The sequence below is a fragment of the Ambystoma mexicanum genome, chromosome 5q, assembly GCF_040938575.1.
Source record: "Ambystoma mexicanum isolate Mex_15411 chromosome 5q, UKY_AmexF1_1, whole genome shotgun sequence".
NCBI lineage: Eukaryota > Metazoa > Chordata > Amphibia > Caudata > Ambystomatidae > Ambystoma > Ambystoma mexicanum.
Window position 1 is genome coordinate 18520255 of NC_090933.1, and position 13311 is coordinate 18533565.

General features: G+C 42.1%; 1 protein-coding gene across 2 annotated transcripts in view; it reads right to left on the bottom strand.

The window, feature by feature from the left end:
• LOC138497151 (uncharacterized) overlaps nucleotides 1–13311 on the bottom strand; it is a 572420-nt gene that overhangs the window by 278684 nt on the left and 280425 nt on the right. The window contains exon 4 of one of the 2 annotated variants that reach the window (XR_011278526.1): nucleotides 1440–1524. The exons of the other annotated variant lie outside the window; for it this stretch is intronic. The gene's annotated coding sequence lies outside the window, so the exon portion shown is untranslated. The remainder of the gene's footprint in view (nucleotides 1–1439; nucleotides 1525–13311) is intronic. 2 annotated transcript variants of the gene reach the window in all.

A 13311-nucleotide genomic window follows, 5' to 3' on the forward strand; every position in this document is an offset into this window, starting at 1 on the left:
AAGTAGCTCCTGATATGCAGGCCAACGAATGTCCTTGCAGTCCTGTGTGCTTGCGTACTGGACAAGCATCCATACTTTGCAGTATTTTAATTTTGCTTTTGTCTTTGCTTTTCACATATTGATTGAGGAATAGGCGTAAAGATTTGAACATTTTTTTGGGAATGTTACACATTGACGTGCATGGCCATGTGGAAATTAGATGTTCTGATTCAGTCGAATGGAAGGGTAAATCTAAGTTTTCAGGGCATATTTTTGTAAGGAGTACTTCTTGCTCCATTATGGTATTATTAACTTTTTCATAACCTCGACCACTGATATGTATGGCAATTGTATTTGTTTGCTTTTGTTTGTACGCTTCTTCATTAAAGTATGGTTCTGTGCTTGTAGTGTGACTCCATTTACCTCCACAGATATTTAAGAAGTTATTTCTGTTCACATTTCGTTTATTGAGAAGTCTTTTTTGAAGTTTAGTTATTCGTTTTGTTAGTGGTTTAATTCTGTTTAACACAACAATAAATAAGTTTCTTTTGAGAAGAATTGCACTGTCTATCAACGCTATTAAGATTACTTTCCTACGATAGGTTTGAAGTGTTGAACCTGGTTTCTCTCCTGTTTTTATCAGATTTTGAAGGACTTTGTGACGGAACATTTTGGCTAATATACTTTTCTTGGTATGCTTACTTTGTACTATATCAAGATTTATAGAAGACGTTTTATTTTCTAGTGATAGTTGATTTTCTGTTAATAGTTTTTTGGGTCGTTTTACTTTGTGATAGAGGAGGCAAAGTTTTTGCACTAGAAACTTCTTCTGTTTCACAACATGACTGTATTAGCTGTTGTGTTTCAACGTTTTTTTTACAAATTCTGCTATAGATGGGTGTTTATGTTGGAGACTTTTCTTTTCATTTGCTCTACTTCTGCGTCCCTTTCTACGGAGTTGCTTTTTGGTGGGCATTCTGTAGCGTCTGTTGAAAAAAATACAGAAGGTATGGGTTGGGGTTTTCTGCAATGCATGTGTGTTGTGTGCATGATTGTTTGAGTAAGATGATAAAGATGTATGTAATAGTGTGTGATTGTGAATTGGGAAGTTGAACTACCGGGGATGGGTATTCTTCAATTAATGCGTTTCTAAACTGGGGTTCAGATGACAGAAAAAAGTAAGCCGGTGGTGTGGAGAAGAATAAATAATATAGGTAAAGCTATACAATTAAAACAGTTGTTTGTTCTACAACATCTACATTCTAGCGGCTGAGTTGGGTAATTTGGGTGCCGAAAAATAGGAATTTGAGGGCCATTCTGACAGGAGATCACTGTTTAAGACGGGGGGATTTTTGGTCAGAATGGTGCAGAATCTCTATTTTTAGGCATAGAAATACCATGAATGCACCGTACAGTGCGTGTGAGTTATAAATCAAATATTATGGTAACAATCTACTTACTTTTTTTTCAAAAATGAGTAGTTTGCTTCTTAGTTGTTCTTTGTAAATCAAAATCGGCTGCTTCTATTCAGGAGAATGGGCTTCACTGCAATTGTAAAAGAAAGAAATTAGTAATTTGGTTGCTATATAGCACTGTTTTCATTTTATGTCAGGAATAAGGGCAAGCGTGTGTATACTGGGCTCAGAGGGCTAAAACACTGAAAAATCCAGCAATACTACAATTCCCAGCAGTACTTGGGAGGCTGGGTAGTTTACTGCCGTGCGCGCGTGGGGGCCAGCTGATCTTGATTGCTAACGGTTTATGAGCGGCTCACGGCGCACGGCAGGTGTGGCTTATTTTGTTTGGAGGTCGAAGCTGCGTCGGTCGAGGCAGCATCAGAGAAGTCAGGAGCCGCCCGCTATGGAATTGGTATGAACGCGGAGGCGGCGGGCGTGAGCATTTTGCAGCGGGGAGAGAAGTGATCCCGACGGCTGCTACGGGCAACAGCATTCAACGTCCGGGAAGGCTCAGGAGCTTCCCGGACACAAGATAAGTGCGGAAAGGGCTAATCTTTTCTTTGACGAAATGCACACATGATTACGAGCATGCTACTGAAGTACCCAGTGTTTGTTAGGTGTATGCATTGTAAAAACTATGGGTAGTACGCAGAGGTGCCTTTAGTATTGCATTGTTCCAACCCAGCAGGGGTTACTACGGGGTATTTATGGAGACAACTACATACTGAGAGACTGTGCATATCTTTCTGTTATGCTGCAAGGAAGCACTTGACAAATCTTTATGTTCTATACGTTTATGTGCTTGTTAGTAACTATAAGTGTTGCATATACCAGCCCAGGGGGCCATGTGTCATGTCTTCATCTTGGGAGTATTCCCATTGTATGTTTCATCTGCTAACCATGCTTGTTTTGTTTCATGTCAATGACACACAGTGTGTGAGATACATGTATTAAGGTGTTCTCAAGATATAGTTTAGCAGGTAACAGGCAGTACTACCACATATGATATCAAGTATGGTTTACAAGGATTACTAAGTTTAGGGTTTTTTCCCTGTACTTCCCCAGTCCTATCCAAACTAGGTTTTCCTCTACCCTCTATCCGGTGTTCCTATAACTCCTTACCCTGTCCACAACCTCTCCCTAACCCTCTTCCCCCCACTGGCTGCCACGTGGTGTCCTGTCTATATATATATCAGGTACCTGTGCCAACCACGGTGGGAGGGTCGACTTCATTCGGCTTCTGTGGTTTGGGGGAGAGTGTCGACCTCTCCTCCTATTATTGTGTATTTGACATAATAAGCCACCCCCATATTGGGATACTCAAACCACCCAAGCCAAATGGAAGCAACTCCTCTGCCTTTGGCCGATGTGCTAAAGGTCCTCCAAGATATGCAGTTGGAATTAGCTCAGACAAGACAAGAAGCTGATAATTTGAAGACTCAAGTTCAAGGTTTAGTTGCTCAGAGTACTCCATTGGAGGGATCAAGTGCAATGGGAGTTGCCGCTTCTAGTCAGAATTCCACGGTAATTGTCCACCCACCCAGTAGTGTCCCTTTGGCAGCCCCCGAACGCTTTTCGGGGGATCCCCGAAAGTACATGATGTTCCTTACACAATGTAGACTACATTTCCTGTGTAAACCTACAGCCTTCGAGACTATCCAGGCTAGAACGGCTTTTGTCATTTCTTATTTGACCGGGGATGCTGCAGCATGGGCGATGCCCTTGGTACAAAAAGATGATCCTCTATTATATAACTGGGATGAGTTTTTGACGGAATTTGGCCGACTATTTGATCCCAGAGAGGTGTCTCTAGCTCAGGATAAGGAATTGTTGGGATTAAAACAAGGAGTGCGGGATCTAGTAACGTATGTAACTCAGTTTAACAGGCTAGTCATAGAGACGGAGTGGCCAGTAGCCAAACAAACAGTATTATTTTATCAAGGATTACGGGAGGAACTAAAAGATGCCATTGCACAAGTGGAGCCTCAACCGCGCACATGTACTGCTATGATAGATTTAACGCTGAGGTTGGATCATCGCATGAACGAAAGGAAAGGTGATAAAAAGAGACCGGAAGTAACACCTTTTGTACGATTAGACAGAAGTAGGGGAGGAAGGGCAAGTGAAGTAGAACCAATGCAGATTGGAAGTGTCAGAGGGCCTTTATCGGCGGCAGAAAAGGAACAACGTAGGTCCAATAAGTTGTGTTTGTATTGTGGGCAAGCAGGGCATTTTATACGGACATGTCCCAATACCCCTCAGAAGAGTGGGGAAAAAAGTTCGAAGGAGGCGGGAAAAGAATTGGGCCGGCCTTGAGGGGAACACAGGTGTCAGACCCATTAGAAGTAAGTTTCCCCAGGTGGATTGCAAACACGGTGGGTGGTAAAACTTCCCATTTCTACATTCTTGTTACATTATGTTTTGCTTTGACGAAACAGGAGGTTAGGGCTATGGTGGACTCAGGGGCTACAGGTAACTTTGTAGACATCTCACTGGCTACTCAGTTAGGGTTACCTGTAGTTGACAAGCAGCAGGTAGAAGGAGTCCAGTCGGTAGATGGTTCAACATTAACTTCAGGTCCCATACGACAACAGACTGAGAAATTGGAAATGATTTGTGAAGGAGGTCATCAAGAGATAATTACCTTTAACCTTATAGCAGCCCCGCAATTTGGGTTGATTCTGGGAATGCCATGGTTAAAATTACATAACCCGCAAATTGATTGGGTACTACAGACAGTAAGATTTGATGAACAACGGTGTCAGGAACATATTCTACTCGAAACAGGCCCCACAGCATTGTTAATTGAGAAAGTAGTAGGGCCCCAAGTGGTGGGAGCAGTGGAAAAGAGAATTCCCTCACAGTACATGGAACTTGCAAAAGTGTTTGACAAAGGGGTGGCGGAGCAGTTGCCTCCTCATAGGACCTATGATTGTGTTATTGAACTGGAGGAAGGGGCGAAATTACCTTGTAGTAGAATATATGCCCTTACGGAGAAGGAAAATGAACACTTACGAGAGTATCTTGATGAAATGTTGTCTAAAGGATTTATTAGGCACTCTACTTCTCCAGTTTCTTCTCCATTATTTTTTGTCCCAAAAAAGGAAGGGACGTTACGCACTTGCATAGACTATCGTGCATTAAACAAGGTGACCATCAAGAATCGATTCCCTTTACCTTTGATTTCGGTTCTATTGGACCAAGTAAAGAGTGCAAAGATTTATACCAAATTGGATCTGAGGGGAGCCTATCATTTGATACGGGTAAAAGAGGGGGATGAGTGGAAGACGGCATTCAGAACAAAGTTTGGATTATTTGAGTATCTTGTCATGCCGTTTGGTTCATGTAATGCCCCTGCCGCTTTTCAGTTTTTTATGCAAGAAGTATTGCATGAGTTTATTGATCTTTTTGTAATTGTGTATATTGATGATATTTTGATTTACTCAGATTCCCCAGAACAACATGTAAAACATGTAACAGCAGTGTTGAAAAGGTTACAAGAATATCAATTATGTGTGAAATCAGAGAAATGCGCATTTCATGTAAGCCAGGTGGAATTTCTGGGGTTTATATTGACAAACACCGGAATTGTGATGGACCCAAGGAAGGTGCAAGCAGTGTTGAATTGGCCTTCTCCACAATGTATAAAAGACATACAATCCTTCTTGGGTTTTGCTAACTTCTACAGACGTTTCATTGGCAATTTCTCCAAAATCGTTAGTCCAATTACACAACTACTAAAAAAGGCAGTGAGATTTACATGGAGCGTGGAGGCAGAGCGAGCATTTCAACAACTAAAATCAGCATTCACTACCGCTCCTGTGTTGAGACATCCTAAACTAGAGAGAGCCTTTCAGGTGGAGACAGATGCTAGTAATGTGGCAGTAGGAGCTATTTTATCACAGAAGGATGAAGAGGGAATTTTGCATCCTGTGGCCTTTTTCTCTAAGAAATTGTCAGGGTGTGAACAAAACTATTCTATTACGGATAAAGAATTATTGGCCATTCGATTAGCATTTGTGGAATGGAGACATTATTTGATGGGTGCAAGACATCAGGTGGTGGTAGTAACAGACCATAAAAATTTGCAATACTTCACTACTGCACAATCACTAAGCCCTAGGCAGCTACGTTGGTCTCAATATTTTAATGAATTTGACTTTGTGGTTACATTCAGACCAGGTAGTAAGAATGGAAAGGCGGATGCTTTATCTAGACAACAAAATGTGGATAATTCAGTAGGGGAAATTAAAACTGTTATTTCACCTGAAAGAATTGTCGGGGCTATTACACAGAAAGTCATTGAACAGGTCAAGAAGGCATTACCAGTTAGACAACTGCAGGAATGGAGTAAAACTCATCCCGCACGTACCATACGGGAAGGTTTGCCCTATCATCAGGGTAAACTGTATTTGCCTACCAAGGAATTGCAGAAGCAAGCATTATACTGGTGCCATAATTCTCCATTGGCAGGGCATGCAGGTTTGAGAAAGATGCAAGAGATGCTAGGGAAATATTTCTGGTGGCCCACTGTAAAACAAGACTCAGAGAAGTACTTAAGGTTGTGTGAGAATTGTGCACGTAACAAGGCAGAGCATGGGAAGAAGAGAGGGTTGTTGCAACCCTTACCAACCCCAGATCAACTATGGACTTCCATTTCGATGGATTTCATTACGGATTTACCTCCTGATAATGGTTATGATACCATTTGGGTAGTAGTGGATTTCATGTCTAAGCAGGCTCACTTTGTTCCATGTGTAGGAATACCAGGAGCGGGAAAGTTGGCAGAGTTGTTCTTGCAACATGTGGTCAGATTGCATGGGCTACCAAAGAGTATAATTTCGGATAGAGGTTCACAATTCACCTCCAGGTTTTGGCGTGCCTTTTGTCAGATGCTGGGAATCAACTGTGCGCTCTCTACTAGCTATCATCCTCAAACTTATGGGCAGACAGAGCGCGTGAATCAGACCCTAGAGCAATATTTAAGAGGGTACTTGGGAGATGGCAGAGATTCGTGGGTACAAGCTTTATGGCTGGCAGAATTCACATACAATAATACCTATCACACTTCCCTGGGGATGGCACCAAATGAATGTTTATATGGACAAGTGCAGAATATGATTCCCGAACATTTGCCAGAAGTGGGACACATCCCCGCGTTACAAGAGCGAAAGCAGTTGCTTCTGGAGATCAGGCAAAAGGCACGGGCAAATCTAGAACAAGCCAAAAGACAATATAAAAGTCAAGCTGACAGACATAGACAAGCAGGTCCTAAATATGCAGTGGGAGATAAGGTGTGGTTATCCACACGAAATCTAGCCTTGATAGGTTCGCGGAAATTTCTGCCTCGTTTTATTGGGCCCTACGTGATAATTAAATGTGTGTCAGCCACTGCTATGAAATTGCGTTTGCCAAAAAATGTACCTATCCATCCGGTATTCCATGTCTCTTTACTTAAACCCGCAGCTCCGGGGATGACTGCTAAGAGACCACCAGCCATCATGAAAGAAGGTCAGATGGAGTATGAAGTGAAAAGTATTCTGGATGCCAAAAAAAGGAATCAACGGTTATGGTACCTGATTAACTGGAAAGGTTATGGGCCGGAGGACTGTTCTTGGGAGCCGGCGGAATCAGTACATGCTCCAGGGTTGGTTAAACAATTTCATCGACAACATCCGGGTAAGCCAGGTCCTGGGAAGGGCCCTCGGAGAGGAGGTAATGTCAGGAATAAGGGCAAGCGTGTGTATACTGGGCTCAGAGGGCTAAAACACTGAAAAATCCAGCAATACTACAATTCCCAGCAGTACTTGGGAGGCTGGGTAGTTTACTGCCGTGCGCGCGTGGGGGCCAGCTGATCTTGATTGCTAACGGTTTATGAGCGGCTCACGGCGCACGGCAGGTGTGGCTTATTTTGTTTGGAGGTCGAAGCTGCGTCGGTCGAGGCAGCATCAGAGAAGTCAGGAGCCGCCCACTATGGAATTGGTATGAACGCGGAGGCGGCGGGCATGAGCATTTTGCAGCGGGGAGAGAAGTGATCCCGACGGCTGCTACGGGCAACAACATTCAACGTCCGGGAAGGCTCAGGAGCTTCCCGGACACAAGATAAGTGCGGAAAGGGCTAATCTTTTCTTTGACGAAATGCACACATGATTACGAGCATGCTACTGAAGTACCCAGTGTTTGTTAGGTGTATGCGTTGCAAAAACTATGGGTAGTACGCAGAGGTGCCTTTAGTATTGCATTGTTCCAACCCAGCAGGGGTTTCTACGGGGTATTTATGGAGACAACTACATACTGAGAGACTGTGCATATCTTTCTGTTATGCTGCAAGGAAGCACTTGACAAATCTTTATGTTCTATACGTTTATGTGCTTGTTAGTAACTATAAGTGTTGCATATACCAGCCCAGGGGGCCATGTGTCATGTCTTCATCTTGGGAGTATTCCCATTGTATGTTTCATCTGCTAACCATGCTTGTTTTGTTTCATGTCAATGACACACAGTGTGTGAGATACATGTATTAAGGTGTTCTCAAGATATAGTTTAGCAGGTAACAGGCAGTACTACCACATATGATATCAAGTATGGTTTACAAGGATTACTAAGTGTAGGGTTTTTTCCCTGTACTTCCCCAGTCCTATCTGAACTAGGTTTTCCTCTACCCTCTATCCGGTGTTCCTATAACTCCTTACCCTGTCCACAACCTCTCCCTAACCCTCTTCCCCCCACTGGCTGCCACGTGGTGTCCTGTCTATATATATATCAGGTACCTGTGCCAACCACAGTGGGAGGGTCGACTTCATTCGGCTTCTGTGGTTTGGGGGAGAGTGTCGACCTCTCCTCCTATTATTGTGTATCTTGACATTTTACACATAGATTTTTTTAAATTGAAATGCTCAGCGCCTTCCTGAAAACCAATAAAACTATATTATGACTAAGAGTAGGAAAGAAAATATCTTTACTATTGTTTGTGGAATTCATAATCTACTTACGTATACCACTATTCTTGTAACTAAGCTTTTCCACGTAATAGTGAGTCATTGTCATCATAGCTCTCAACCATGTGTGTCGCAAAGGCGGGTGAAATCACCTGATTTTGTTTTTGGCGGGTGAGACGCCCATTGTAATGAATGGGTGTGCAGGAGGCTTGGCGGGTGAGTCAGTCCTTTATAAGGCGGGTGACACCTGCCAAAAGCGTGTGAGTTGAGAGCTATGTGTCATAGCCTGCTTTTGCACGTAACAGTGAGTGAATGTCATAGTCTGCTTGTCCTATACAAATGTATGTAAGTACTTATATAAACGAAAAAAATTAAAACCAATTATGTATTTGTACAAATATTATTGTTTGAGATTTGATCATAGAGTGTGTATGTTATTTTGTGTGATTATATGTCGTGTATATATTTTATTTCAAAAATGTTAGTTTAATAGTATTTGCATGTGTGTGTGTGTATGAAGAAATTAAACGATATAAAGGTTTGTAAGTGACAGGTCATTTTAGGACAATGAAACAATGATCGTCCATTCAATTTTCAGATTATAGAAGGTAAAAGTCGGTTAGAAAATGTGTTCATGTACTGTGTAGAAAATATGCATACCTGTACTTTCTGTTCATGTATATGGATATGGACCAAGCTGCAAGTAGAAATATTGGAGATTTGTATAGTATTTCTCGTAGATCGTGGTTGTAAATGGTATGAGACTTCTACTCCGAGAGATACACCGTACATTTGTAGTGCTGCTCTATGATGATGCAGTTACATGTAGAGTTATTGGATTTGATTGGTGGATGGTCATGTGATTGCTTAGCTACATCCAATGAGGGAATGGCAGAGAGAGTGAAATCGAAATGGTAGAAGGGCTGTACATGTTACGATACGTTTGCGGACATGGCGGTAGTTCTAGGACACCGCGTATTACATCCAGGGAATTTGGGGAGGGGAGGTATGGAAATGAGATTGGATGAAGCAAGGGATTGGTCAGTAAAGTTTAGTGAGTGTGTTGTGCTAGGAGAGGTTTTCTCAGATATTGTATGGAGAAAGCAAGGCGTAATGTTAATAAGGCTGTTTGTGCCTTCCTAAGAGATTTTGGCATGTCCTCTTTTAACAATGAAAATATTTTGTTTCGTAGTACATACATTTTTCGCAAAGATGGAGTCCATCTTACTTATGCTGGCAATCAGATTTTTCTGAGAAATGTACAAAATGCATTGCGACCTTTTTTAGAAATACAGCATTCGTTTTGAAGTACGTCTTACGTAGTTAAAATGTTTTACCTTCAAACACCTCCCAAAGGCTCTTTTCAGAGCCACCACTTCCTGTTAGAGAAAAATGCATTGGTTTCAATAGGGTAGCAATGCAATTGTTTTCTGTTCGCGGACCGTCCGCAGACTTTCACGAAACGGAAATGGCTATGCTTTATGTATCTTTTTTAACTGTGAAAGGCGGTTCTGAAAAGAGCCTTATTTTTTTTTTTGATTTTTGTTATTTTGTATTTATTTTGTTCTTTTTTATACACGACACACTAGGAGAGGAGGGAAAGGAGGGTAAAGGAAGGGGGACACCAACCAAAGGGATAAGAAAGGGCGAGCTGAGAGAGGAAGATGTAGAGTGGGTTTTATTTGGGTAGTGAGCAGGTCTTCTGGTGCTCTGAGACGATCGTCTCAAAAGCACTCCGAAGTCATTCCCCCCTGCAGATTACTGTGTCACAGTACACACATACAACTGTGACCCTCGAAAGGTAAAGGTCATCAGAATTCTGCATGGCCTGTGAGGCAGCTTGAGGAAGACGCTGTCCCACAGAGGTGTTCCTTGTGGTGACAGGATCAGGAACAGAGGATGAAGTAGAGGCAATCAACCTACTACGCTTCTCGCAAGGTACAACCTTGCGAATGGCCCCAGTGTGGAATGAGCGCAGGTGTCGCTTCTTGGTAGTGGTCCCAAAGCTATACGAACCATGCTTCCCGCGACTGAGTACCATTTTGTACTCATTACAGGTGACACGGTTCGCATGAGATTTAGGACCGTTTCCATGAACGGTAAACAACCACCACACCCAAGATTCACGCCGAGGGCGGGTAGTAGGGATTTCCTCTACCTCATTCTCGTCATCCTCTTCTTCCTCCTCTGTATCCTCACTCCTGTTCCCCTCTTCAGGCCCTTGGGGAAATGGTGGTGGTGGAGGGGGTGGGGGTGGTGCTGAGGCAGATGTAGCACCATGTGGTAATAGTCGAGCCATGGATGACATAGGCTTGGAGATGGAAATCTCAAAATCTGCAAAGTATGCAGCAAAATGCAGTGTGCTCTGTGGAATAGTCAGAAACACAATGAGAATGCGCTCTAGGGCGTGGTCTTATATTGGGGTGCTTGTGCGCGGGTCGCGGATATGCGCGCCGTCCGCAAGACAGATCGAACATCAAAAAAGGTTCAAAAAGTCACAAAAACTATGTGGAAAGTTAGGATTAGTATGTGGGATTTGTGGTATGGTGATTTTTTAATGAGAAATATTGTGGATTACTTGGAAATGTACTTTTAAACTGGTCGGGGACACAAACAGTGTCCGCATTTAGAGCACGAGATGAGCGTGGGCGCGTTCACATTATTGTTTTGTGAGCATGTTCGCTAAGGTAGCGGTCGTCCGCAGGACACCCAATATACGGACATTGTTTTCCGCATGCGTGTTGATGTTCTGCGGACAGTGTTCGGGTCCTGAACTAATTAAAAGTGCGTCACATGTAAAACGAACAGTTACGGACAGCCGTTTGTTCTTAGCATAGTTTAATTTATTTGCTAACAATACGGACAGACATAGCGTTTCAAGCACACCTCCATTTTCGTTTATTTACGAGCAATTCAGGACACCACGAGTGTTCTTAGAACAGTTTCTGTTTGCTATCGAACACTACGAATAGGCATAGTGTTCTTAAGGACACCTCCATTTTCGTTTATTTACGAACATTTCAGGACACCACGAGTGTTCTTAGAACAGTTTCTGTTTGCTATCGAACACTACGAATAGGCATAGTGTTCTTAAGGACACCTCCATTTTCGTTTATTTACGAACATTTCAGGACACTACGAGTGGTCTTAGAACATTTTCAACTTGCATGAGAACATTATGGACAGATGTAGTGTCCTCAGGACAGTCACATTTTCGTTTCTTTACGAACATTTCCGAACAACCGCGGTGTCCGTGGACACCTAAATTGGTTTTATCACAAGGAACTGAAAGTAATTACAACACAATATAAGAAAAGTAACTTTATTTCATATATATATATATACAATTATGACTGGGAAGGTGGGGCAGAAACGGAAACAAAAACAGGAGAATTAGGGATTTCTAGATAACTGGGATCAGGTGAAGAAGGGAAGGAAAGCTCATCGAAACGCTTTGGTCCATAGACAGGGTTTGGGGTTAACTGCGTGGGATAGGGTGAGGGGGGACAAGTGCAGGTTGGACAATGGTGTGCTGTTGGGGGTTTCACATAATTTTCCATAAGGTCGGCCATTTTTTGATTAATCTGCTGTAGCGTGATATCCTCTGATTGTTGTGAGATGCTTGGAATTTTTGTATTGTCTGTAATAAAAAAAAATGTATATGTTAAATGTATACAGAATAATATGTATTAATTGGTTTATATAGTAAAGTGTGTACCATTAGGTGGACTATTTTCTAACATTTCCTCTCGTGGGAAATGCTCCTCTAGCCAGTCGAGAGTACTACACATTTCTGTGAGAAAACAAAAAAGTAATATGTTTGTTTTTCTAATATAGAAAGTTTATAAATATATGAGTAAAAAGAAGTGCACTTACTATGTCTGGTGAGATATGTAATCAGTAGTGTATACGTCTGGTCTTGCTGTTGGTTGTGGAGCGTCTGTGAGGTAATTATGGTGGAAGCCACTTTATCTTCTTTTGGTATATTCCATTTTAAAAAATATTGTATTTACATGAATGGTTAGTGTATTACATATATGGGTAACATTTTTTAAGTATTACTACATATACTTTGTATGTGTGCTGCTTTGTGAATTTGTTAAATGTTCCTATGTTATGATATAACTATTACACATACCTCCCTAGAGTTTTTAGGTGGTGGTACTGTTGTCCAAACATGTCTGCGGACCGTCAAACTCAGTAGAAAGGGTTCAGTATGTTCCATATTATATGTACATAAAGTCAAAGTTATTATTGTTAAGTTGTGCTACTAAAAAACTATGAAATTCAGTAAAAAAACTTTGTTAAAGGGACGTTATGGTTAAGTTGCGCTACTAAAAACCTATGAAATTCAGTGGAAAAACGTTGTTAAAGGGACGTTATGGTTCAAAGTAAAACCGAAAACCCCCTGAAATTCGGCAGTTATGGTAAGATAAGCAACCATAACTCGCGCCGCCACCGTGCACTGCTAAGACTAACACCCAGGACATCAAAGATGACATCACAAATGTCATTGACAAAAGACCAGGATTTGCACATGTTCAACATAGCACTGACAAAATGGCACTAAGATGGCAACAGTCGGACAATGCTACAAGCACCTGGGTATATGTTAACAATGCCTGGCAAATGGTTATACAATATCTAAACAAATGCCAAAGCGATTGGCGCTGCCGATGCTTGCTTTCTTTGCATTCTGGGACTTGCAGTGCTGCTTTTCCCTTTCTCAAATATGTAAGTGGCTCTGTATGTCTGACACATGCATACAAACATGTCCCATATCGTGCAGAAGGTGCAGATCCACTCTTCTTTTTCCCCATGAATTCTGGGACTTGTAGTGCTGCTTTTCCCATTCTCGAATAAGGTACTGGCTCAAGAGGTCACACACATGCATACATGCATACAAACATCACCACTATCATTCAGGAGAAACCCGC